Source organism: Salmo salar, chromosome 02 (assembly GCF_965601325.2).
Source record: "Salmo salar chromosome 02, fSalSal1, whole genome shotgun sequence".
Lineage (NCBI taxonomy): Eukaryota > Metazoa > Chordata > Actinopteri > Salmoniformes > Salmonidae > Salmo > Salmo salar.
The window spans coordinates 42911051-42935045 of NC_138292.1; positions in this window are offsets into that span (position 1 = coordinate 42911051).

Genomic DNA, 23995 nt, shown 5'->3' on the forward strand with positions numbered 1-23995 from the left:
TGGCTTCTTTTCAACCATTCTCTGAAGAGAAAGGCAGAGTGAGGAGATAGCTGCTAGCCAGACCCAATAGGCTAGTTTCCCTCTGTAGAGACTGTCAGGCCAAAACACAACATCTCCAACTAAAGAGGAGAGAGTTTTTGGGACAGGGAGTTTGGGCGAGAGTTTTAGTTGTGTCTCTTTAAAGTTGAAAAAAACCGCCACCCGAAAACATTTTCAGATTTTGTGTGTTTGGTTTGCAGAACCTGGTCTTGCTATTTGTGCAATGCATGATTGTTCCCTTTCACAGGCTGGTCTCATAGACTAGATGTAACATAGACTAGATGTAACATAGACTAGATGTAACAAAAATCGGAATGCTCAAATTAATATGATATGTTATGTTTGGTTACATGAGACAGAATGTTACATAAGGCAAAAATGTCTTCTAACACGAACTTCTAGCATCTCAAAGGTTGCGTATTTGAATCTCATCACGGACAACATTTGGGCTAATTAACAATTACTTATTACTTTTTAGCTGCTTTGCAACTACTTAGCATGTTAGTTAACCCTTCCCCTAACCCTAACCTTAACCCTTTAACCTAAATCCTAACCTTAATCCTGACCTTAAACCCTTACCCTAACCCCTAGCCTAGCTAACATTAGCCACCTAGCTAATGTTAGCCACAAAAACAAATTGGAATTAGTAACATATCATATGTATGGGCAAATTCATAACATATTGTATGAATTGCTATTCGTATCATATCATATGAATTGTAATTCGTAACATATCATACAAATTGTAATTTGTAACATACTGTATCATTGATAAGGGAATTTATATGTTTAAAGTAATGATAAGAGAATCTGAATGACATTAAGAGTAATGACTAAAGTATTTCACCCTAATAGTTACAGAAGCTTAGACAATGTGTTTAGACATATACTAGAATATTGTGAGACAGTGGGAACATTGGGTTTGTGTGTGATAAAGAGGAACTGACAACAGACATGTTTTGGTACTGTGAGACCAAAGACAGGAGATAAAGTTCCTCCACCCAGGGAGGAACAGATGCGCTTGTAGACTTGTAGGCGCTTGTAGGAGTTATATAAAAGGCTGTGCACATTATATGACTTTAGAACGTTCTCGTGAATAAACAGCCAACCTTTTGCATAAGCTGAGTCTTTGCCTAATTATTATTAACCTGTCTGGGATAGGGGGCAGTTTTTTTCACGGCCGGATAAAAAACGTACCCGATTTAAACTGGCTACTACTCTTGCCCAGAAATGAGAATATGCATATTATTAGTAGATTTGGATAGAAAACACTCTGAAGTTTCTAAAACTGTTTGAATGGTGTCTGTGAGTATAACAGAACATATATGGCAGGCAAAACCCTGAGAAAAATCCAACCAGGAAGTGGGAAATCTGAGGTTTGTAGTTTTTCAAGCGATTGCCTATCCAAACTACAGTGTCTGTGGGGTCATTTGGCACTTCCTAAGGCTTCCACTAGATGTCAACAGTCTTTAGAACCTTGTTTCATGCTTCTACTGTGAATGGGGAGAGAATAAGAGCTGACTCAACAAGTGGACTAGGCTGAGGCCAATGAGTTGTTTACTGCGCAGTCACGCAGGTGCGCCGTTCCTTCTTTTTCCTCTGTAATGAATACGCTATCGTCCGGTTGGAATATTATCGAAGATTTATGATAAAAAGACCCTAAGGATTGATTGTAAACATCGTTTGACATGTTTCTACGAACGGTAATGGAACTTCTTGACTTTTCGTCTAGGGTGTTGCGCTCGCGCATTGTGCCTTTGGAATAGTGATCTGAACGCGCGAACAAAACGGAGGTATTTGGAGATAAATGATGAATTTATCGAACAAAATTAACATTTCTTGTGGGAGTCCTGGGAGTGCATTCCGACGAAGATCAGCAAAGGTAAGTGAAGATTTATAATACTATTTCTGAGTTTTGTTGACTCCAGAACTTGGCGGGTAACTGTATAGCTTGCTTTGATGGCTGAGCTCTGTACTCAGAATATTGAACAATGTGCTTTCGCCGTAATGCTGTTTTGAAATCTGACACAGCGGTTGCATTAACCTCTTACATCTAGACGTTCCGCTAGCGGAACACCTGCTCCAATATCCAATGATAGGCGTGGCGCGAATTACAAATTCCTCAAAAAACAAAAACTTCAATTTTTCAAACATATGACTATTTCACAGCATTATAAAGACAAGACTCTCCTTTATCTAACCACACTGTCCGATTTCAAAAAGGCTTTACAGCGAAAGCAAAACCTTAGATTATGTCAGCAGAGTACCAAGCCAGAAATAATCAGACACCCATTTTTCAAGCTAGCATATAATGTCACATAAACCCAAACCACAGCTAAATGTAGCACTAACCTTTGATGATCTTCATCAGATGACAACCCTAGGACATTATGTTATACAATACATGCATGTTTTGTTCAATCAAGTTCATATTTATATCAAAACCAGCTTTTTACATTAGCATGTGACTAGCATGTGACTAGCATTCCCACCGAACACTGCCGGTGAATTTACTAAATTACTCACGATAAACGTTCACAAAAAGCATAACAATTATTTTAAGAATTATAGATACAGAACTCCTCTATGCACTCGATATGTCCAATTTTAAAATAGCTTTTCGGTGAAAGCACATTTTGCAATATTCTCAGTAGATAGCCCGGCATCACAGGGCTAGCTATTTTGACACCCAGCAAGTTTAGCACTCATCAAAGTCAGATTTACTATAAGAAAAATGTTATTACCTTTGTTGTCTTCATCAGAAGGCACTCCCAGGACTTGTACTTCAATAACAAATGTTGGTTTGGTCCAAAATAATCCATCGTTATATCCAAACAGCGGCATTTTGTTCGTGCGTTCAAGACACTATCCTAAAGGGTAAATAAGGGTGGCGAGCATGGCGCAATTCGTGACAAAAAAATTCTAAATATTCCATTACCGTACTTCGAAGCATGTCAACCGCTGTTTAAAATCAATTTTTATGCAATTTTTCTCATAAAAAAGCGATAATATTCCGACCGGGAATCTGCGTTTAGGTAAACAGACAAAGGAAAAGAAAGCATTCGGTCGACGCGGGCACGCGCCTAAGCCCATAGTACTCTGAGTGGCCACTTGCCAAAAGCGATAAAGTGTTTCAGCCAGAGCCTGCCTCGATATCGTTCAGCTTTTTCCCGGGCTCTGAGAGCCTATGGAAGCCGTAGGAAGTGTCACGTTATTGCACAGATCCTGAGTCTTCAATAAAAAGAGCCAAGATGAAACACTACTTCTCAGACAGGCCACTTCCTGCTTGAAATCTTCTCAGATTTTGGCCTGCCATATGAGTTCTGTTATACTCACAGACACCATTCAAACGGTTTTAGAAACTTTAGGGTGTTTTCTATCCAAAGCCAATAATTATATGCATATTCTAGTTACTGGGCAGGAGTAGTAACCAGATTAAATCGGGTACGTTTTTTATCTGGCTGTGTCAATACTGCCCCCTAGCCCTAACAGGTTAACCAAACCTGTATGTCCAAGATTTTGTGTCCAACAGGTGAATTACAGGAGAAGGTGATTCACTCAATCCAACCAGGAGACTGGGTGTGGATCCACTCCCTGAGGAGAAAAGACTGGAAGCAGCCCCGTTGGGAAGGCTCATACCAGGTTCTCTTAAACCACCGCCTTTGCCATTAGAATAGCTTAGAGAGTCACTTGGGTCCACGTTACCCACTGCAAAATGGTATGTACACATACAAGCACTGCTGATCACACACAGAGTTAGGAGATGAACCGAGTAACAACAGGGTCCGGGGGTTACCTCCTTAACAAAGATTCCCTATACCGACTGTTCATCACTGTGTGGTCCTAGAGGTATGAGTATGGGGTGGTACCTAGCAGACCGACTAAGGGCAGGAGAGGGTTGGCGGTTTTTGGGAAGAGTAGGGACTCTGAGCTGCATCATAGTCTTGGTAATCTTTCTGATACATCCAGATCCACCACCTTCCGGTACTAATTATACGATGCTGTTGTCATTGATAAGAAGTAAGAGATAAACTATATAATACACTGACCATCAAGGATGAGTGACTTACAGAATAAGGAGTCAAAGAAGGTCAAGATGTAGGATTTAAGGTAAACATTAAACCATTTCCTAGGGAAGCAGACAAAGGTACAGGGATTGGGTTGGCCAGATTGAAGTACTCGGCCAACCCACCTCGGTTCACTTTAACTCCTGATGAGTACCAGTGTTATAGATACAAGAATGGCACCAATAACTTTTTAATGGCTGTAAGGCAATCGTTAATGTGACTGACTTAGGTTTGGAAGTATAGGAGAAAATTCTTAACCTCACAGCACCTATAACTGATGTATGGTGGGCTTGTACCAGCAAAGGACACATACGATAGACACTACCAAAAGGGTGGTTAGGAACTTGCGCCCCGGTGTTATTGGTCCAACCAGTTCGAGTTAGTCATCAGAGGCCAGTTATAGGAGGCTAAAGTAGGCACAGGAGGAGTTTTGACCAGGATGGGAGTAGCTTTGTCTAGATGGATGCTATTGGCATCCCCAGGGAAGTTCCAGATGAATACAAAGCTATGAATCAAATAGGTGAAGGCTTTACCACTATGTTCTTTTGGTGGTTGACAATAAATAAAAATGTGGATTGGATTAATTACATCTATTATAATCAACAGAGATTCATGAATGAAACTGGGGATGCAGTAAAGCGGTTCTCTGACCAATTATCCGCCACCTCCCTCATGATCTGGCAAAATAGGCTGGCTCTCGATATGTTATTGGCAGAAAAGGGCGAGGTATGTAGAATAATTGGGGTTCATTGCGGCACGTTTATTCCCAATAACACAGCTCCAGATGGATCGGTGACCAAGGCCCTGGCTGGTTTAACCACATTAGCTCATGAGGTAGCAGAGAACTCTGGGGTGGATACCTCACTGACTGGGTGGTTCGATAGTATGTTTGGAAAATGGAAAAATGTTGTAATTACCGTATTGTGGGCTGCTTTCACCTGTATGAGTGTGTTGGTGTTGTGTGGATGCTGTTTGATTCCATGTGTGAGAGTCTTTGCCTAATTATTATTAAATCCAGGGTCTTACAAGCCTCGGGATTAGTCAAAGCTTAACCTGTTGGGTCTAGGGGGCAGCATTTGCACGTCTGGATAAAAAAAATGTACCCGATTTAATCTGGTTACTAATCCTACCCAGTAACTAGAATATGCATATACTTATTATATATGGATAGAAAACACTCTAAAGTTTCCAAAACTGTTTGAATGGTGTCTGTGAGTATAACAGAACTCATTTGGCAGGCAAAACCCTGAGACATTTTCTGACAGGAAGTGGATACCTGATGTGTTGTATTGACTTTAAACCTATCCCATTGAAAAACACAGGGGTTTAGGAATATTTTGGCACTTCCTATTGCTTCCACTAGATGTCACCAGCCTTTACAAAGTGTTTTGAGTCTTCTGGAGGGAGATCTGCCCGAACAAGAGCCATGGAACGTTGATGTCCCATTAGACACCTGGCGCGCTAGTTCATGTTGGGTACCCTCGTTCCAATACGTTATAAAAGAGTATGCATTCGTCCACCTTGAATATTATTCATGTTCTGGTTAAAAAAGGCCCTAATGATTTATGCTATACAACGTTTGACATGTTTGAACGAACGGAAATATATTTTTTCCCCTCGTTCATGACGAGAAGTCCGGCTGGCTTACATCATGTGCTAACGAGACGGAGATTTTTGGACATAAATGATGAGCTTTTTTGAACAAAACTACATTCGTTATGGACCTGTGATACCTGGAAGTGACATCTGATGAAGAGAATCAAAGGTAATGGATTATTTACATAGTATTTTCGATTTTAGATCTCCCCAACATGACGTCTAGTCTGTATCGCAACGCGTATTTTTCTGGGCGCAGTGCTCAGATTATTGCAAAGTGTGATTTCCCAGTAAGGTTATTTTTAAATCTGGCAAGTTGATTGCGTTCAAGAGATGTAAATCTATAATTCTTTAAATGACAATATAATATTTTACCAATGTTTTCTAATTTTAATTATTTAATTTGTTACGCTGACTTGACTGCCGGTTATTGGAGGGAAACGATTTCCTCAACATCAATGCCATAGTAAAACGCTGTTTTTGGATATAAATATGAACTTGATAGAACTAAAAATGCATGCATTGTCTAACATAATGTCCTAGGAGTGTCATCTGATGGAGATTGTAAAAGGTTAGTGCATCATTTTAGCTGGTTTTATGGTTTTGGTGACCCTGTCTTTGACTTGACAAAACATTACACACAACTCTTGTAAATGTACTGTCCTAACATACTCTAAATTTATGCTTTCGCCGTAAAACCTTTTTGAAATCGTAGAACGTGGTTAGATTAAGGAGATGTTTATCTTTCAAATGGTGTAAAATAGTTGTATATTTGAAAAATTTGAATTTTGACATTTATTTGGATTCAAATTTGCCGCTCTTGAAATGCACCTGCTGTTGATGGAGTGCACCACGGGTGGCACGCTAGCGTCCCACCTAGCCCCAAGAGGTTAAATAATTGTTAGTTATTATTATTGGGATTGAAAATTCTTGTGACAATCATATGAAGTGGATGCTGGACATCGACAAATGAATACATACCATATCTAATGTAAAATATCATACTATTTTACATTTGATTTCCCAGATACATTTTTTTCATTTACTACATTACATCTACCCCTGAGTCCAGGTTGTCCCTATAGAATCCTTTTATTTCTCTAACACACAAAGACTCTCTCACAGGTGCACACACACTCAGATGTAGACACAGTAATACACAGAGACACCCACAACTAGAGAACATTACGTTTGCAACTAGAGAACATTATGTCCCCCGTCCCCCCTGCCCCCTCCCCCCACACACACACCTTTACTTCCACAAGGGTGACTTGGCAGCAGTCCAGTTCTTGGAGAACGCATAAAGAGCTATTGTAGTTAGTCTCATTAATCAGCTCAATACGCTTTCTGACAGGAATGTGATGAAGAAGGTTATCGCTCTTTGTTCCTGCGTCCCAAATGGCACCCTATTCCCTACTTTAAGTGGTGCAAAAGTAGTGCACTATAAAGATGCCATTTGGGACGCAGATCTCTGGGCATCCCAATGCACTCTGCACTGTCTTAAAGAGCCACAGTCTCCAGTACCCAGCCCTAGGATGGCAAGTCTTGTGCAATTGTATAGTGAGAGAGAGGGGGATGACGTGGGAGTTGGGTAACATGAGGGTGGTATGTATGTATGTGCTGGCCCAAAAGGCATTTTCAGGCCAAAGCTGTGGGTGGAATGAACATTTGTGGCCACAAGCATGGAAGGATACTGTTGTGTGTGCGTGTGTGCGTGCGTGCTTGCATGCTTGCATGTGTGTGTGTGTGTTCATCAGAGGACTATGTCAAAGCCAGCCAGCCTCGCTTACAGGTTGAATGGAACATCTGGATACCACATTGAGAAGGTAGGACACATGGAGGGGGGGGGGGGGGGGGGCAAAGACTGGGTGTGGAGAGACTGTACCACAGTCATTAAACAGCGGGGGGAGGGGGACTGCACCACCTCTTACACCTGTTCCTGACACAGCTGTTTCAACACCCAGTTACACCATACTCTGAGCTCTGGAACCCTCTATCTACGTCCCAAATTAGTGCACTAATTTTCCAAATGTAGTGCACTACTTTTTAACAGAGCCAATCAAATTAAAACAAACTTTATTTGTCACATGCACCGAATACAACAAGTGTAGACCTTACCGTGAAATGCTTACTTACAGGCTCTTAAAAGCAACAGTGCAGTTCAGGAACATATTAAGAAAATAATAAAAAGTAACACAATAAAATAACAATAACGAGGCTATATACAGGGGATACAGGTACCGACTCAATGTAAGGGGGTACAGGTTAGTCGAGGTAATTTGTACATGTAGGTAGGGGTGAAGTGACTATGCATAGATAATAAACAGCGAATAGCAGCAGTGTACAAAAAAATTGGGCGGGGCGGTGTCCATGTAAATAGTCCGGTGGCCATTTGATTAATTGTTCAGCAGTCTTATGGCTTGGGGGTAGATGCTGTTAAGGAGCCTTTTTGTCCTGGACTTGGCGTTCCAGTACAGCTTGCCGTGCAGTAGCAGAGAAAACAGTCTATGACTTTGGTGACTGGAGTCTCTGACAATTGTTTGGGCTTTCCTCTGACACCGCCTATTATATAGGTCCTGGATGGCAGGAAGCTTGCCCCCAGTGATGTACTGGGCCATACGCACTAGCCTCTGTAGCGCCTTACGTTCAGATGCCAAGCAGTTGCCATGCCAGGCAGTGATGCAACCGGTCAGGATGCTCTTCATGGTGCAGCTGTAGAACTGGCACCCTTCTTCCTTTATAGTGCCCTACAGCATATAGGGAATAGGGTACCATTTGGGATGCAGCCAGAGTGTTCCAGAGGACTGGCCACCCAGACTGTAGAGAGTTAGGCCAAAATAGACATCTAGAGACATTTCTCACCCAAGGCCCATATTCATAGTGTCTCAGAGTAGCAGGGCTGATCTAGATTCAGATCCTCCCTTTCCATATAATCTTATTCATTATGATCTAAAAGTCAAAACTGATCCTGGATCAGCACTTCTTTATGAATGCGGTGCCATATCTACTGAGAGCTCTCAGTGGTCATTGGCTGATTTGACTCTAGTGTGGCCAAAGTGCTGTGTTTGAGTCTCAGATAAGATGTTACAGAGGTAAGGGGAGTGCTTTCATGACATTGTTGTGAGTGAAGGCTCAATTTTTTACCTGGAACTGATTGGACTTTAGTAGTGTGGTCATACAGTTGGGTTGTTATTAGGGTCATTCTTGATATAATAATATGATGATCTTTTCCACTTAGCAGACACTTTTTACGCAAAGCAACTTACAACAGTGTTTGCATACATTGTCAAATGGGTGGCCGCAGCGGGAGTGGTTATTGCGCTCATTAATATTAGCACAAAAAAATAAGTCACAGCAAACAACAGTTTTTTTTCCCTCCGACATCATTGAACGCGCAATAGAACAGCAGCATATGTTGTGCAATTTTTGCGCAATGCTCTCCAGCTCTGCTTCATCTACAACAACAAAAACAATAACTACGGCCATGGGGCGGACAGTGGTGCTGTTTTCCAGTACTGTGGAACACTCAGTTTACTCTACAAGACAAAATCATAAAGACCCTGTGATATACAGTACACTCAGTGCCCAGTTTATTAGGTACACCCATCTAGTAGCAGGTCGGACTCCCCTTTGCCTCCAGAACAGTCTGAATTCTTCGGTGGTGGATTCTTCAAGGTGTCAGAAAAGTAAAAATGTTGCTCAATTGCTCAAGAGACCTAACTTGTGCCAGGAAAACATTCCCCACATCATTACACCACTGCCACCAGCCTGTACCGTTGACAGCATGTAGGATGGGCCCATGGACTCATGCTGCTTATGCCAAATCCTGATCAGCATGACTCAACAAGAACTGGGATTCGTCAGATCAGGCAATGTTTTTCAACTCCTAAATTGTCCACTGTTGGTGATCGCGTGCCCACTGGAGCAGCTTGTTCTGTTTTTTTAGATGATGGGATTGGAACCTGGTGGGGTCATCTGCTGCAATAGCCCATCCAACTGACAAGGACCAATGAGTTGTGTGTTCCGAGATGCCGTTCTTCACGCCATTGTTGTACTGTGCTGTTATTTGCCTGTTTGTGGCCCACCTGTTAGCTTGCACGATTCTTGCCATTCTCCTTCAACCTCTCCCATCAACAAGCTGTTTTCACCTACAGGACTGCGGCTGACTGGATGTTTTTTGTTTGTCGCGACATTCTCAGTAAACCCAAGACACTGTCGTGTGTGAAAAGCCCAGGAGGCCACCCATTTCTGAGATACTGGAACCGGTGCGCATGGCGCGACGATTATACCACTCTAAAAGTTGTTTAGGTTACTTGTTTTGCACATTCTAACGTTCAATCAAACAGTAACTGAATGCCTGGATGCCTGTCTGCATGCTTTACAGAGCAAGCTATTTTATTCAACAGGGTGGTGTACCTAATAAACTGGCCTTTGAATGTAAAGTGGTATGATACATGTGGTGCCTACCTGGTGTGTCAGCTCTCATGTCCCACCAAGTATCGCAGAAGCTTGCACTGCAGCCAGCTGAATGAGGGTCCCCTGGCCCACTTATCAAAAGAACAGCCCTGGTCATCTCTACTGTCTCTGATCTGGTGAACTCACTAAACACAAATGTTTTGTTTTAAAATTATGTGTTGTGTTGGAGTGTGCCCCTGGCTACTTTAAGACTTTTATTCAAGTAGTATTTTACTGGGGGACTTCCACTTGAGTCGTTTTCTATCAATGTATCTTTACAAGTATGACAATTGGGTACTTTTTCCACCGCTGTGTGTGATTAAGCCTAGCTATTACTGTAGGTGCAGGTCAACTACATAATATGTGATCAGGCATCATAATACCACAGGTAGCTGGGGTTAGTTAGCATACTATTTTGATGATATGTCTTGTAGCTAGTACGTGCCAGACATAAACACTTTGTGTGTATAGCTAGCTAGCCCATTTGCGAGGCAATGTTCTTTTGCATTGTCACTGAAGGATGGTCGGCAATTTTGCAAACACGTTCCCATGATCATGCTTTTTTACAGAATTGGCTTTGTTTAGCAAGCACAGGCAACTGCAGCAAACCAAGGCATAACCAACAAAAATACTGCTTTCAGCTGTATAAAGCCTCTTTCACATTACTCATAAGCACTCCGTTACGTTGCGCCGGATGTCATGCATTTCAATGGGGACGTCCACAATGGAGTGGAAACGCAACGCAACGCACGCTTGTGTTTGAAGGCTCCGTTGCGAGATGAATGCCGTATACTTTGAAAATGTTCAAACTTGCTGTCGTCTCCAGAACAGCCAGAGTCCATCAAAGAACAGCAAGTTACCAAACCACAGAAGATGAAAATGTGATTTTCAGTGATGGTTTTATGGGATAACTACCAACAATTACCCATTCCTATAAGTGAGTACTATTTTAATAATAATGTCAAATAATACACATTGGCTGTTAAGCCAATTGTATTATATGACTGGTGCCTCCCATTTAACTTTATTGTGATGGTAATGACGTTTGTTTTTATGATAATTATTAGGTGGTCATTAGCTACAGTGGTATCTTCCAGCTAGCCTAGCTTTTAGCTAGCTAGCTAGCTGCTCTGCAATGCAAGCTAGCTTGACTTGCTATAAAGTTAGAGAAACAAGTTGAGGAAAAAGTATCTAAACAAAACATCTTTCATTATCACCTGAAACATTATATTTATCCTGTCTTGAAGACAAAGGTTATATTTTGTAATCTCCCAAAACAAATGGGATCTCTGACGAGAAACCGTCTCTCCTCCATCTTGGGTTACAAACACTACATTTGTTCGTTCAGTAGCGTGGGCAAGACTCCGTAAAGATGACGTACGGCATAATGAAATACATCACAATATAAACCGGGCATAGCGTTAGCTCGCTTAAGAAGAAACAGAGACTGTCTGTTGCACAGCTTGTCATTCTGTTAATTCAATACAGACATTATTAGTGTTAAATTACCAAGTATAGGAATAACAATGTCATTATAGCTGCATTTTCAGAAATTACTAAATACACTTGTTTTGCTTTCAGAGCACATGCACAGGGGTTCAGACTGGATCAGTTTGACATCCAATCTCTCTTGTAGTTTACAAATATATAAAACAATTCCACATCAAATATAAACAATAAGACTCCTGGGGGCGTGGCTTTCAGATAGTAATGTTTGGCTACCGTGAGAGTAAATGTCATTCCTACTCATCATGTTAAGTTTGTACACTGGAAATTTCTATTTCCCTTTAATATTTTTGCACATTACATATTTTTATATACATTTTATAACATTATTTTTTAAATATTATAAAGCAAAGTGGTAACTATCCCAACATTGGGATATGCATAGGCACTTGAGGAACTCATACTCTTGTATATGCCTCATAAAAGCTACAAAAAAGTGTCTGTGCTCAACCTTAACATGTGATGACAATAGAGCTGAACAGATTAACCAGAATGACATTTACTCTCACGTGTGGCCAAAAATGTATATCTGAAAGCCACGCCCCCACTAAGCCAAGCCTCCAGTCTTCAAAGAAAACAACCCTTTCTAAGTGACCCAACTGGCTGGGTCAATATAACAGTATGGCTTGTCATACCTTTACTTTTGGCATTCACAGTATTACTAATGTCCAGTAGTGTACACATTCACACTGTTGACTTCACAAGTGTATGAGGGAATGAGAGGCTGAGTGTCATTATCCATATTACAGACATTAGAATTATTCTGATTAGTCAAGTCTTTCACAGTATATGTATAGGCAGGTGAGATTGATTCAATGTTATATGAATGAAGACATGATTCAATCTGAATCAGCACAGTCATCAATGAACTGACTAACATTGTCAGTTTACAGTCTGTTTAGATTCAGCTCAATAGGTTCAGATTCAGTTCAGATTCAGATCAGGGCCAGTTCCCGATTCAGCTCAATAAATTCAGATTCAGTTCAGAGACAGGTCCAATCCAGCTCTTCACAATCAAAGAATCACAGCTCTGCCTAAATGTGACGGTTCTGTCATGCAGTCGTGCAAGCAGCCATGTCATCAGTCTGGGGGCGGTCAGTCTGTGTCGGCTGCTGCTGCTGCTGAGGGAAAGACCCCATGCCTTTCCTTCTCCTTCCACTCCTCTGCACTCACACGTTAGTCAAATCAGCTCATTACGTGCTCTGTTGGGCATGTTTAGGTTTTTATATCCATCCCCGGCGTCAAGAAGTCTATGAATTTGAAAAAATGGGAGGGGAAGGGATGACACACAGACTCCAAGCAGAGGGGTCCTTTTTCACAGTAGATGTGAGAGCATCAGTGTCAGTGTTTGTTTGTTAATTCATGTTTCCCACCATCAGTGTTCTGCCTAAGACAGCTAGGGCTATTACTGTAATTACCCAGTTCACTGTAAAAGCTGTCACAAGACATTGAGAAAGAGGAAGTAAACTTGTAAACTAGAACATGCTAACACTAATCCGCATGCAAATCTCATCAAAATGGATAGCAAAATAATTTTGACGTGAATCAGAATCACGTTTATTGTCCTACAAGAGGAAAATATTACATGGATATACTGTACAACATGTTCTCATAGCGCTTTTTAATTTTTAACTAAAACATTATAGCCTGGCTGGCAGCAATTTGATGTATTTAGGGTTTGTGTTCACGTTATGGGGACATCCTGCATTACAGGGACTTACCAGATGTAGGATCTTAATTTGATCACCCTGATGCAGGAGAACTTTCCTGCAATGCAGGAAATGAAAACTTGCAGTGTATTTGAGGTTTAAAAAGGCTACTGAAGTTTGTCATTTCCAAATTTCAGACTTGATTTTCCTTCACGATCAACCCTTACAAAAATGTCCATTAATTATAATTCACATAATAATTATAATTTCCTGTTATTTTGCTACTGTAGCAAACTGGTTTAAATTAAGATCCTACATCTGTAGGTAACCCTTCATACAGCGGCATTACAGCGACATACAAATAATGTCCCAAATGGCGCCGTATTCCCTGGCCCTGGTCAAAAGTAGTGGCCTATATAGGGTATATGGTGCCATTCTGGACACAACCTGAGTTGAGGAAGCAGGACATGGTTCAGATACAACACACACAGTCATGGATGGCCTGGCTAAGTGGTGCTACTGTTGAGCTGAAGGCTGGATCACCATAGCCATTGAGTGGTTGAACACTGTAATCAGTGTGAGGCACTCACAGAGAGACGCAGCGAGACACACAGGGAGCCATATAACCAGACACATAGCGAGTCATAGCGAGACACAGTGAGTTAGTCCCAAATGGCACCCTATTACCTATATGGTACACTACTCTTTACCAGGGCCTGTAGGGCGTATAAGCCCCAAAGTAGTGTACTATATAGGGAATAGGGAAACATTTGCAACTCAGCCACAGAGACGTGAGGCGCCAAGATGCACATTAAAGCCAATGACCAGGCAGACAGGCCACAGGGACAAACAAAGAGAGTGTCACTCCTGGATTGGAGACCTAAAATGAGAGGCGGATCTGACAAATGACTATGTGACAATAGATGTGTGACTGTGTGTAAGGCTGGGAGCAAGAGATGAAGAGTTTTTAGATGTGTTTGTATGTGTTGCAATTATGTAGGCTCTTGCGCCTTAGCTGTAGCATAACCCCAGAGCATTTCACATCCTGTCAATCACTCAGACTGGCGCAGAGAGAGAGCGAGAGAGAGAAAGAGAGAAAGAGTGGCTGCTCCCTTGAGTCTGTGGGTAGGGCAGCCCCTCGGGCACAGTTGGCATGCAGCTGGGCACCCTCATTCACTCTCCAGGGCACCCTGTGTGCCAACGCTCTGCCATGCCTCAGAGAGAGGAGAGGTCGACTGGAGAAGGAGAAGTGTGTGTGTGTGTGTTTGCTTTGGTTTATTTTGGTTTATTTGGTTTATTCAGATACCCATTAGCTTTTGCCGAAGCAGCAGTTATTTTTCCTGGGGCTCACACAAAAACATAAAACATCACAAGTAACAAAACATTGATACACTGATAGACAAGAACAGTTACACAAATTTAAACTACAACGACATACAAACAATACAACAAAATAATAATGTGTGTGTAGATTGGGTGTTTTAGAGTGTGTGCGTGTGTTTGTGTCATTTCACAGTCTCTATAGTACAATGAGATGTTTTTTTTAGACATTTTTTAAAGGTCATTTTGCTGTTTTCTTGAGTAATTGGAGATATAAGAGAGTTCCATGCGATCATGGTTCTGTATAATACTGTGCGTTGATGTGAATTTATTTTGGGGACTGTGAAAAGACCTGGGGGAAAAGACCTATGGGTGTCTGAGCTGTATGTTATTTGATTATGCAGACAGTCTGGAATTTTCATCACAGAAGCCGTTAATCTCTCGTCAACCCTCAACCAGGAAAGACTGGTGTGCTGCTTTGTTTTGAGCCAGCTACAGCTTAGCTAGGTCTTTCTTTGCTGCACTTGAACATATTACCGGACAGTAATCAAGATGTTGCAAGACCAGAGCCTGAACAATTAGTACAGTTGATTTTTGTGTAAAAAAAACACAGAACATCTTTTTATAACAGACATACACCTCCCCATATTCACAACAACGTTGTGACTCGTTGGAGCAGGAGGGCTGGGAGGTGGAACAAACAGACCCCAACTAGAACGCCCCCGGACAGCCAGCAGGTTGTCCATCCTAATGGACAAATCAATAAGCTGGTCCAGAGTGGTCGTATTGTCCCGGCAAGCCAGCTCCCGGCGGACGTCCTCACGAAGACTACATCTGTAGTGGTCAATCAGGGTCTGCTCATTCCACCCCGATCCGGCGGCGAGAGTCCGGATATCCAGGGCAAAGTCCTGAGCGCTCCTCGTCTCCTGCCTCAGGTGAAATAATCGCTCACCCACCGCCTTGCCCTCCGGGGGATGATCGAATACCGCCCGGAAGCGACGGGCGAACTCCGGGTAGTCGCTCCTAGCCGAGTCTGGGCCCTCCCAGACTACATTGGCCCATTCTAGGGCTCTACCCGTAAGGCATGAGACGAGGACGCTCACCCTCTCTTGGTCGGAGGGGGGGGGGGGGGGGGGGGCGGTCGCCAGGTACAGATCTAGTTGTAGTAAAAACCCCTTGCACCCGGTGGCCGTACCATCAAACTCCCTGGGAGCCATGATCCGGATCCCACTCATTTTGGGTTCGGTGGGTGCTGGTAGGGGCGCAGGGTGGTGAGTAGGCACTGGGGTGGGTGAGGGAGCAGCTCTCTCCCAGCTCTCCAAACGGGCCAGCACCTGATCCATGGCCGTGCCCAGTCGTTGAAGGAGGCTGGCATGTTGTGAAACTTGATCTGCCATGGATGGTGCTTCGGCTCCTGCTGACTCCATCTTCAGGTGTGGGATTCTGTCACGTATCTCAAGGAGCAGGAAACGGGTGAGTCAGGCGCAGGAGACGAAATGTCCGTAGAATATATATTTAATAATGTCCAGAGTGAATACAGCGACTAGGCAGGGTGCAAACCACAACCAAGAGGGAGAACAGCTCCAAACTCAAAAAATACACGGGGCGCAGCCCGGCAACCCTATAGCCTATCAAAAATGTTGTGTAAATAAAACACATAGGAAAAATCATCCAGCCCTTAACCTCAACGTAACACAGAACAATCCCGCACAAATCCCAAACAAGAAACAGACAAACTAAATACTCTCCCACTAATTACAAACAAGGAACAGGTGCGTACTAAACAGACATAACCAACAGACACATGAAACATGGATCGGTGGCAGCTAGAAGGCCGGCGACGACGACCGCTCAGTGCCACCCGACCGGGGAGTGGCGCCACCTTCTGTGGACGTTGTGACACTATTCATAGTAAGCTGTAAGTGGCACCTCACTTTTTAATATGGAAAACGTCTGTGAGAATTTTTCTACAATATTCAGAACATATTGACACAATTTCAATCTTTATAGAATAAAAATCAAATTTCATCAATTACATGTGGAAATACGTATTTGAGTGAATATTAGCAAGCCAGCAGATGAAACAGAAAGTGAATTCTCAACTCCCTCTCTCCCCGGTTTTAGCTTGCCATCTAGCTGGCTAGGTTTAGGATGTTTTCTAACCCACATCAACGACAAACTTAACTATGTTATCGACATATGGAAGTACACAAACAAAATCGAGCTCACTGATTTTGCTACCAAATTCATTCAGAAAAAGAGGTAGAGGATAGCTAGCTATAGCAAGCTAACGTTGGCAGCTGTCTCTTCAACAAGAAGCAACTGTAACAACATTGATCCTAAGATTTAAAAAAATAACTTTCCCATTGAGCTAAATCCAAATCCACACCTCCAAAGAAAGCATGGCTCTGGGCTTTTCCGAATTGCCCCCAGATCTAGGATCAGATCCATGGGCGAAACGAGGTTTAGCCCTAACTCGGCAGGCTGTATAGAAAACTTCCCCGGAGCCACAGAATGGTTGAATTCGTTACCGCAAATAGTTAGCAATTTGGGAATGTTTTCTTGGGGTCCTCTAAGTTACTATTATATGTGTTTCTGGCATTGAGAAATAAGTGGAACAGTCCCTTTACGTTTGTGTGTGTGTATGTGTGTGTGAGTCTGTGTGTGTGTGCCATCATGCTTGTGTACGTGTGTGTATGCTTGCTTATGTACATCTTTGTGGATGCTTGTGTGTGTGTTTGTGTGTGTGTGTGTAGTGCCGCTTCATCAAAAACAACAACCCTGCTGTACATATCTGTGTCCATGGAGTCATTTCCACAGTGCCATTGTTGCTCAGCGGGACCGTTTACAGCTCACTGCTTGCATAATGATAACAATAGGGTAACTAGGAGGAGGAGGAGGATTGTGTACCATCTCCGTCTCTCCCTTCTTTCGGCACGCGCACCTTCTCTCTCGGTCCCACCCACCCACACTCATGCACTTTACCCACAATCGCCACCCTTACACCCCTCCATCCCTTCCTGTGTCCCTTATGCCAGGCACACTCACATCTGCCCTGGCATGACTCTGTGGGCACGCTGCAGAGCCTGAGCATCGCCCTGAGAGGAGCCCCCAGCTCCCTCCACGGCTGAGTGGTGCTGATTACACCCCTACCTCCACCCTCCCCCCATCCTCCCCCCAACCCCTCATTAGTTCAGCTCCACACATGGCACACACACACACGCACGGCGCAGGCCAGGCAGCAGTGGGCGCACTCTTTTCTCCTTTTTACAGGCCTGGGTTCGTTTTACGCTTGGGCTTTTTTATTCAACCACAGGGCCGTTTGTGTCTGCCATGCTGGCTTTTACAGGGGAGAGAGACACCCTGGTCCTAGTGGTGCGGTCTGGAGGCGCAGGAAACTTGCCATACCCATAATGTGCATCCTCAATGACACCCTATTACCTATATACAGTAGTACGCTACTTTTGACCAGGTCAGATAGTGCTATGGTGAAAACTCGTGCACTACATAATAAAAATAGGGTGCTATTTGGGATGCAACCATACACACACATTGGTGGAGGACTGGCTAGCTAGTGAATAGGGAGGGTAATATTTGGGTAAGGCATGCACGCGATGCCTTCATTCAGTACATAGACAGAGTACCAGACCTGGGTTCAAAAACTATTTGAAATCTTTCTAATACTTAGAGAGCCGGTTTCCCAGACACAGATTAGGCATAGTTCAGGCCTAACCTGAGATTCTCCATTGAGCATGGTTTTTAGTCAAACACTACATGTTTGTGTAAGTTGTGTGTTTGAAGCCGAGTGTGTGAGGATCCCTGTTATGCAACATACCTACAGTCTCTCAAAATACATTCTTGCCATACCCAGGCAATAAAAAACCCTTACCTCCAAATCCCCTCGACAGAGAACAGAGCAACAACAAACTATGAGTAAAGCAACACTATTAAAGGGGCAATTTGTGATTGGTACATCTATTTTTTTTTATTAATGATATACATCCATTGATTCTTGAAGAATATCATTTATAAACGCCTCATGAGCTTAGTTCAACTGTCGTACCCCATCAGAACGCAAAATATACGCTTGTTTTACTCCCTTGTTTGTAAAAAAATAAAAGGTATGATGGTCATGGATGGTCAGTCTTTGCATCCATAGACAAAGTCTGTCTATGAATTTGAGTGGTTACATTTCTTCAGCCCTATTCCTCAGCTGTTCAATCCCAGATTGTCCCATTAAAGACAAATGAACTGTGTTACTCAATCACAACCCAAAATATAAGATTGTTTTACTCCATAATTTGTGAACAATGTAATTGTAAACAAACTTTATAGCTTTTAAACATTGTTAAAGCTATCATATTGATCATATTGGTTAGTCCTTGCAATCATTGCACTGTCTATACATCTGAGAGCGGTTCCATTTCTCCAGCCCCATCGCTCAGTTGTTAACCAAAGAAAAGTGATGGGATGTTTTCTTGGTTTTTGTTTGAATCCTAGATTGCCCCTTTAAAGGGGCTTGCTCGTGTGCCAGATTCTTAATCGGTACACATGTAAGCCATTAAAACAACACTTTAAATTCTGCTGGATAAGCTGGAGACAGAGGGGGATAGGCAGCGAGACAGAGCAATACAGAGAGACCGACAGAAACTTGAATTGAATTGAGAGAGAGAGAGAGAGGCAGGCCAAGTGTTTCTCTTCTGTGAGTCTATATAAACCTCAAAGTGTCATCAGAGAGGCTGGGGTGTTGTCTGGGAAGATCAGCACTCTCACACAGTATTTGAAAGCATACGTGCGTGTGTTTGTGTGCACAGAGCCCTGTCCCAACAGTGACAGTCCCCCACTGTTCGCCAGCACTCCTCTACTTCCTCATTCCGTTTTTACATGGCTAGAAGTGCCGACTGGGTACAACTCGCAAACTACAACAGTCCTGTATGAGCTTCTGTCTTCCTCCGCCTCTATATCAATGTTTCTCTATCTGTGTTACTCTCTCACTCCCCTAATCTTTCTTTCTTTCTCTCTCTCTGTCTTTGCATCTCTGGGCCTCTAATTGATGTAGTTCTGTTCTGGAGCTGTTCTTGTCTATTAATGTTCTGTATTATGTCATGTTCCATGTTTTGTGTGGACCCCAGGAAGAGTAGCTGCTGCTTTAGCTAATGGGAATCCTAATAAAATACTAAAAATACTCTCTCTCTTCATCTCACCCTTTTCTTTCCCTCTGTGTCTCTCATCCTATCTCATCTCTCCCTCTCTATTTATCTCTCTCTCTCTCGCTCGCTCTCTCCCTCTCTCTTTAGCTCTGTCCTCTTGAAGGGCCTGTGAACTTCTTATAGGCCTCATATCAGTGGGACGGGGGATTTGAAGTGGCAGCTTGAAGGGGCCGACACTGCTCGGGGGGGGGGAGCGGAAAGTCAGTCAGACCTTCTCTGGACGCGCGCCAAAATATTCACCCTCTCCTCTTCCTCTCTGCTGCTCCTCCGTTTGATGCTACTGATGAGGGTTAAGATGTTGTACGCTTGTGTTTATTTATCCCTCCGTCAATCACTTTATGGCACACACCACACACACACACACACACACACACACACACACACACACACACACACACACACACACACACACACACACAAACAGTAAATCCTTTGAAAACCTTTTATTTTCTCTCTTTATATATTGTCTCTGTGTGTTTGTGTGTCTTTGTGTCTGTCTGCCTGTCTGTCTGTCTGTCTGCTGGCCATCTCTCCTGCTCGCTCTCACCCATTCTCTCCTTTCTCTCTGTCCAGTGTTGGTCAGCGTCTCCCACCCTCCCACTGTGCTAGTCAGTGTGGACCAGGCCAGTGTGCTGTGTGTGTGATGCTCGGGGGGTAACAGAGCAGGGTCATCGGAGAGGCAGCAGGGTCCACTGAATAATACATTGACATGCTTCACAGATGTCCTTATTCACACTGACATTAAAGGGCTGACACTCTCTCCCCTGCCACACTTTGTGACCCTCAACAGCACAAAACCAAAGGGACAGAGAAGCTGAGGGCTGACCGCGGTACTTCAGGCATTGTTAGCAGAAAACAGGATCCCCCATTATAGTGAATGGAAAAAAGACGATCTTCATGGTCAATCTTATGTGTAAATACATATTTTTTTTAAGACAATCATTACACCAATAATTGCTTCTATTACACCATATGTATGTGCTTGAATCGATTATTTAAAAAATTGCACACAGAAGTTGTAAGGATAATTTAGTTGCTGACAGAAGCCTGCAGTACCCCAGTCGGCCTTCAACTTGAGTTGCTCAATTTTTGAAATGTTTTATTTTTATTTCACCTTTATTTAACCAGGTAGGCCAGTTGAGAACAAGTTCTCATTTACAACTGCGAGCTGGCCAAGAATAAAGCAAAGCAGTGCGACAAAAACAACAACACAGAGTTACACGTGGGATAAACAAACGTACAGTCAATAACACAATAGAAAAAGTCTATGTACAGTGTGTGCAAATGTAGTAAGATTAGGGAGGTAGGCAATAAATATGCCATAGAGGCAAAATAATTACAATTTAGCATTAACACTGGAGTGATATATGTGCAGATGATGATGTGCAAGTATAGATACTGGGGTGCAATAGTTGGTGATACTGGGGATGAGGTAGTTGGGTGTGCTATTTACAGATGGGCTGTGTACAGGTACAGTAAGCTGCTCTGACAGCTGATGCTTAAAGTTAGAGAGGGAGATATAAGTCTCCAGCTTCAGTGATTTTTGCAATTCGTTCCAGTCATTGGCAGCAGAGAACTGGAAGGAAAGGCAGCCAAAGTAGGTGATGGCTTTGGGGATGACCAGTGAAATATACCTGCTGGAGTGCGTGCTATGGGTGGGTGTTGCTATGGTGAACAGTGAGCTGAGAAAAGGTGGGGCTTTACCTAGCAAGGACTTATAGATGACCTGGAGCCAGTGGGTTTGGCGATGAATATGTAGCAAGGGCCAGCCAGCGAGAGCATACAGGTTGCAGTGGTGGGTAGTATATGGGGCTTTGGTGACAAAATGGAGGCTGCATCCAGTTTGCTGAGTTGAGTGTTGGAGGCTATTTTGTAAATGACATCGCCGAAGTCAAGGATCGGTAGGATATTCAGTTATACAAGGGTATGTTTGACAGCATGAGGGAAGGAGGCTTTGTTGCGAAATAGAAAGACGATTCTAGATTTCATTTTGGATTGGAGATGCTTAATGTGAGTCTGGAAGGAGAGTTTACAGTTTAACCAGACACCTAGGTATTTGTAGTTGTCCACATATTCTAAGTCAAAACCGTCCAGAGTAGTGATGCTAGTCGGATGGGCGGGTTCGGGCAGCAATCGGTTGAAGAGCATGCATTTAGTTTTACAAGCATTTAAAAGCAGTTGGAGACCACGGAAGGAGTGTTGTATGGCATTGAAGCTCGTTTGGAGGTTTGTTAACACAATGTCCAAAGAAGGGCCAGATGTATACAGAATGGTGTCGTCTGCATAGAGGTGGATCAGAGAATCACCAGCAGCAAGAGCGACATCATTGATATATACAGAGAAAAGAGTCAGCCCGAGAATTGAACCCTGTGGCACCCCCATAGAGAGGTCCGGACAACAGTCCCTCCGATTTGACACACTGAACTATATCTGGGAAGTAGTTAGTGAACCAGGCGAGGCAGTCATTTGACAAACCAAGGCTATTGAGTCTGCCGATAAGAATGCAGTGATTGACAGAGTCGAAAGCCTTAGCCAGGTCAATGAAGACGGCTGCACAGTAATGTTTTTTATCGATGACGGTTATGATATCGTTTTGGACCATGAGCGTGGCTGAGGTGCACCCATGACCAGCTCGGAATCCAGATTGCATAATGGAGAAGGTACGGTGGGATTCGAAATGGTCGGTGATCTGTTTGTTAACTTGGCTTTCGAAGATTTTAGAAAGGCAGGGCAGGATCGATATAGGTCTATAACAGTTTGGGTCTAGAGTGTCTTCCCCTTTGAAGAGGGGAATGACCCCAGCAGCTTTCCAATCTTTGTCAGACGATACGAAAGAGAGGTTGAACAGGCTACTAATAGGGGTTGCAACAATTTTGGCGGATAATTTTAGAAAGAGATGGTCCAAATTGTCTAGCCCAGGTGATTTGTGGGGATCAAGATTTTGCAGCTCTTTCAGAACACCAGCTGTCTGGATTTGGGTGAAGGAAAAGCGGGGAGGGGCTTGGGAAAGCTGTTGGACGGAGTAGTGGTAGCCAAGTGGAAAGCATGGCCATCCGTAGAAAAATGCTTATTGAAATGATCGATTATCGTAGATTTATCGGTGGTGACAGTGTTTCCTAGCCTCAGTGCAGTAGGCAGCTGGGAGGAGGTGCTCTTATTCTCCGTTGACTTTACAGTGTCCCAAAACTTTTGGGAATTAGTGCTACATGATGCAAATTTCTGTTTGAAAAAGCTAGCCTTAGCTTTCCTAACTGACTGTGTATATTGATTCCTGACTTCCCTGAAAAGATACACATCACAGGTGCTATTCGATGCTAATGGAGTACGCCACAGGATGTTTTTGTGCTGGTCAAGGGCAGTCAAGTCTGGGGTGATGCAAGGGCATATCTGTTCTTAGTTCTACATTTTTTGAATGGGGCATGCTTATTTAAGATGGGGAGGAAAGCAACCAGGCATCCTCTACTGATGGGATGAGGTCAATATCCTTCCAGGATACCCGGGGAAGGTCCATTAGAAAGGCCTGCTCGCTGAAGTGTTTTAGGAAGTGTTTGACAGTGATGAGGGGTGGTCGTTTAACCGCGGACCCTTTATGGACGCAGGCAATGAGGCAGTGATCGCTGAGATCCTGGTTGAAGACAGCAGAGGTGTATTTAGAGGGAAAGTTGGTCAGGAACATGGTCACGGTCATGGTTACAGATTTAGGGTTGTACCTGGTAGGTTCGTTGATAATTTGTGTGAGATTGAGGGCATCTACCTTAGATTGTAGGACGGCCGGGGTGTTAAGCATTTCCCATTTTAGGTCACCTAACAGTGCAAACTCTGAAGATAGATGGGGGGCAATCAATTCACATATGGTGTCCGGGGCACAGCTGGGGGCTGAGGGGGGTCTATAAAAGGCGGCAACGGTAAGAGACTTATTTCTGGAAAGGTGGATTTTTAAAAGTAGAAGCTCGAATTGTTTGGGCACAGACCTGGATAGTATGACAGACTTCTGCAGGCTGTCTCTGCAGTAGATTGCAACTCCGCCCCCTTTGGCAGTTCTATCTTGTCGGAAAATGTTGTAGTTGGGGATGGAAATTTCTGAATTTTTGGTGGCCTTCCTAAGCCAGGATTCAGACACGGCTAGGACATCAGAGTTGGCAGAGTGTGCTAA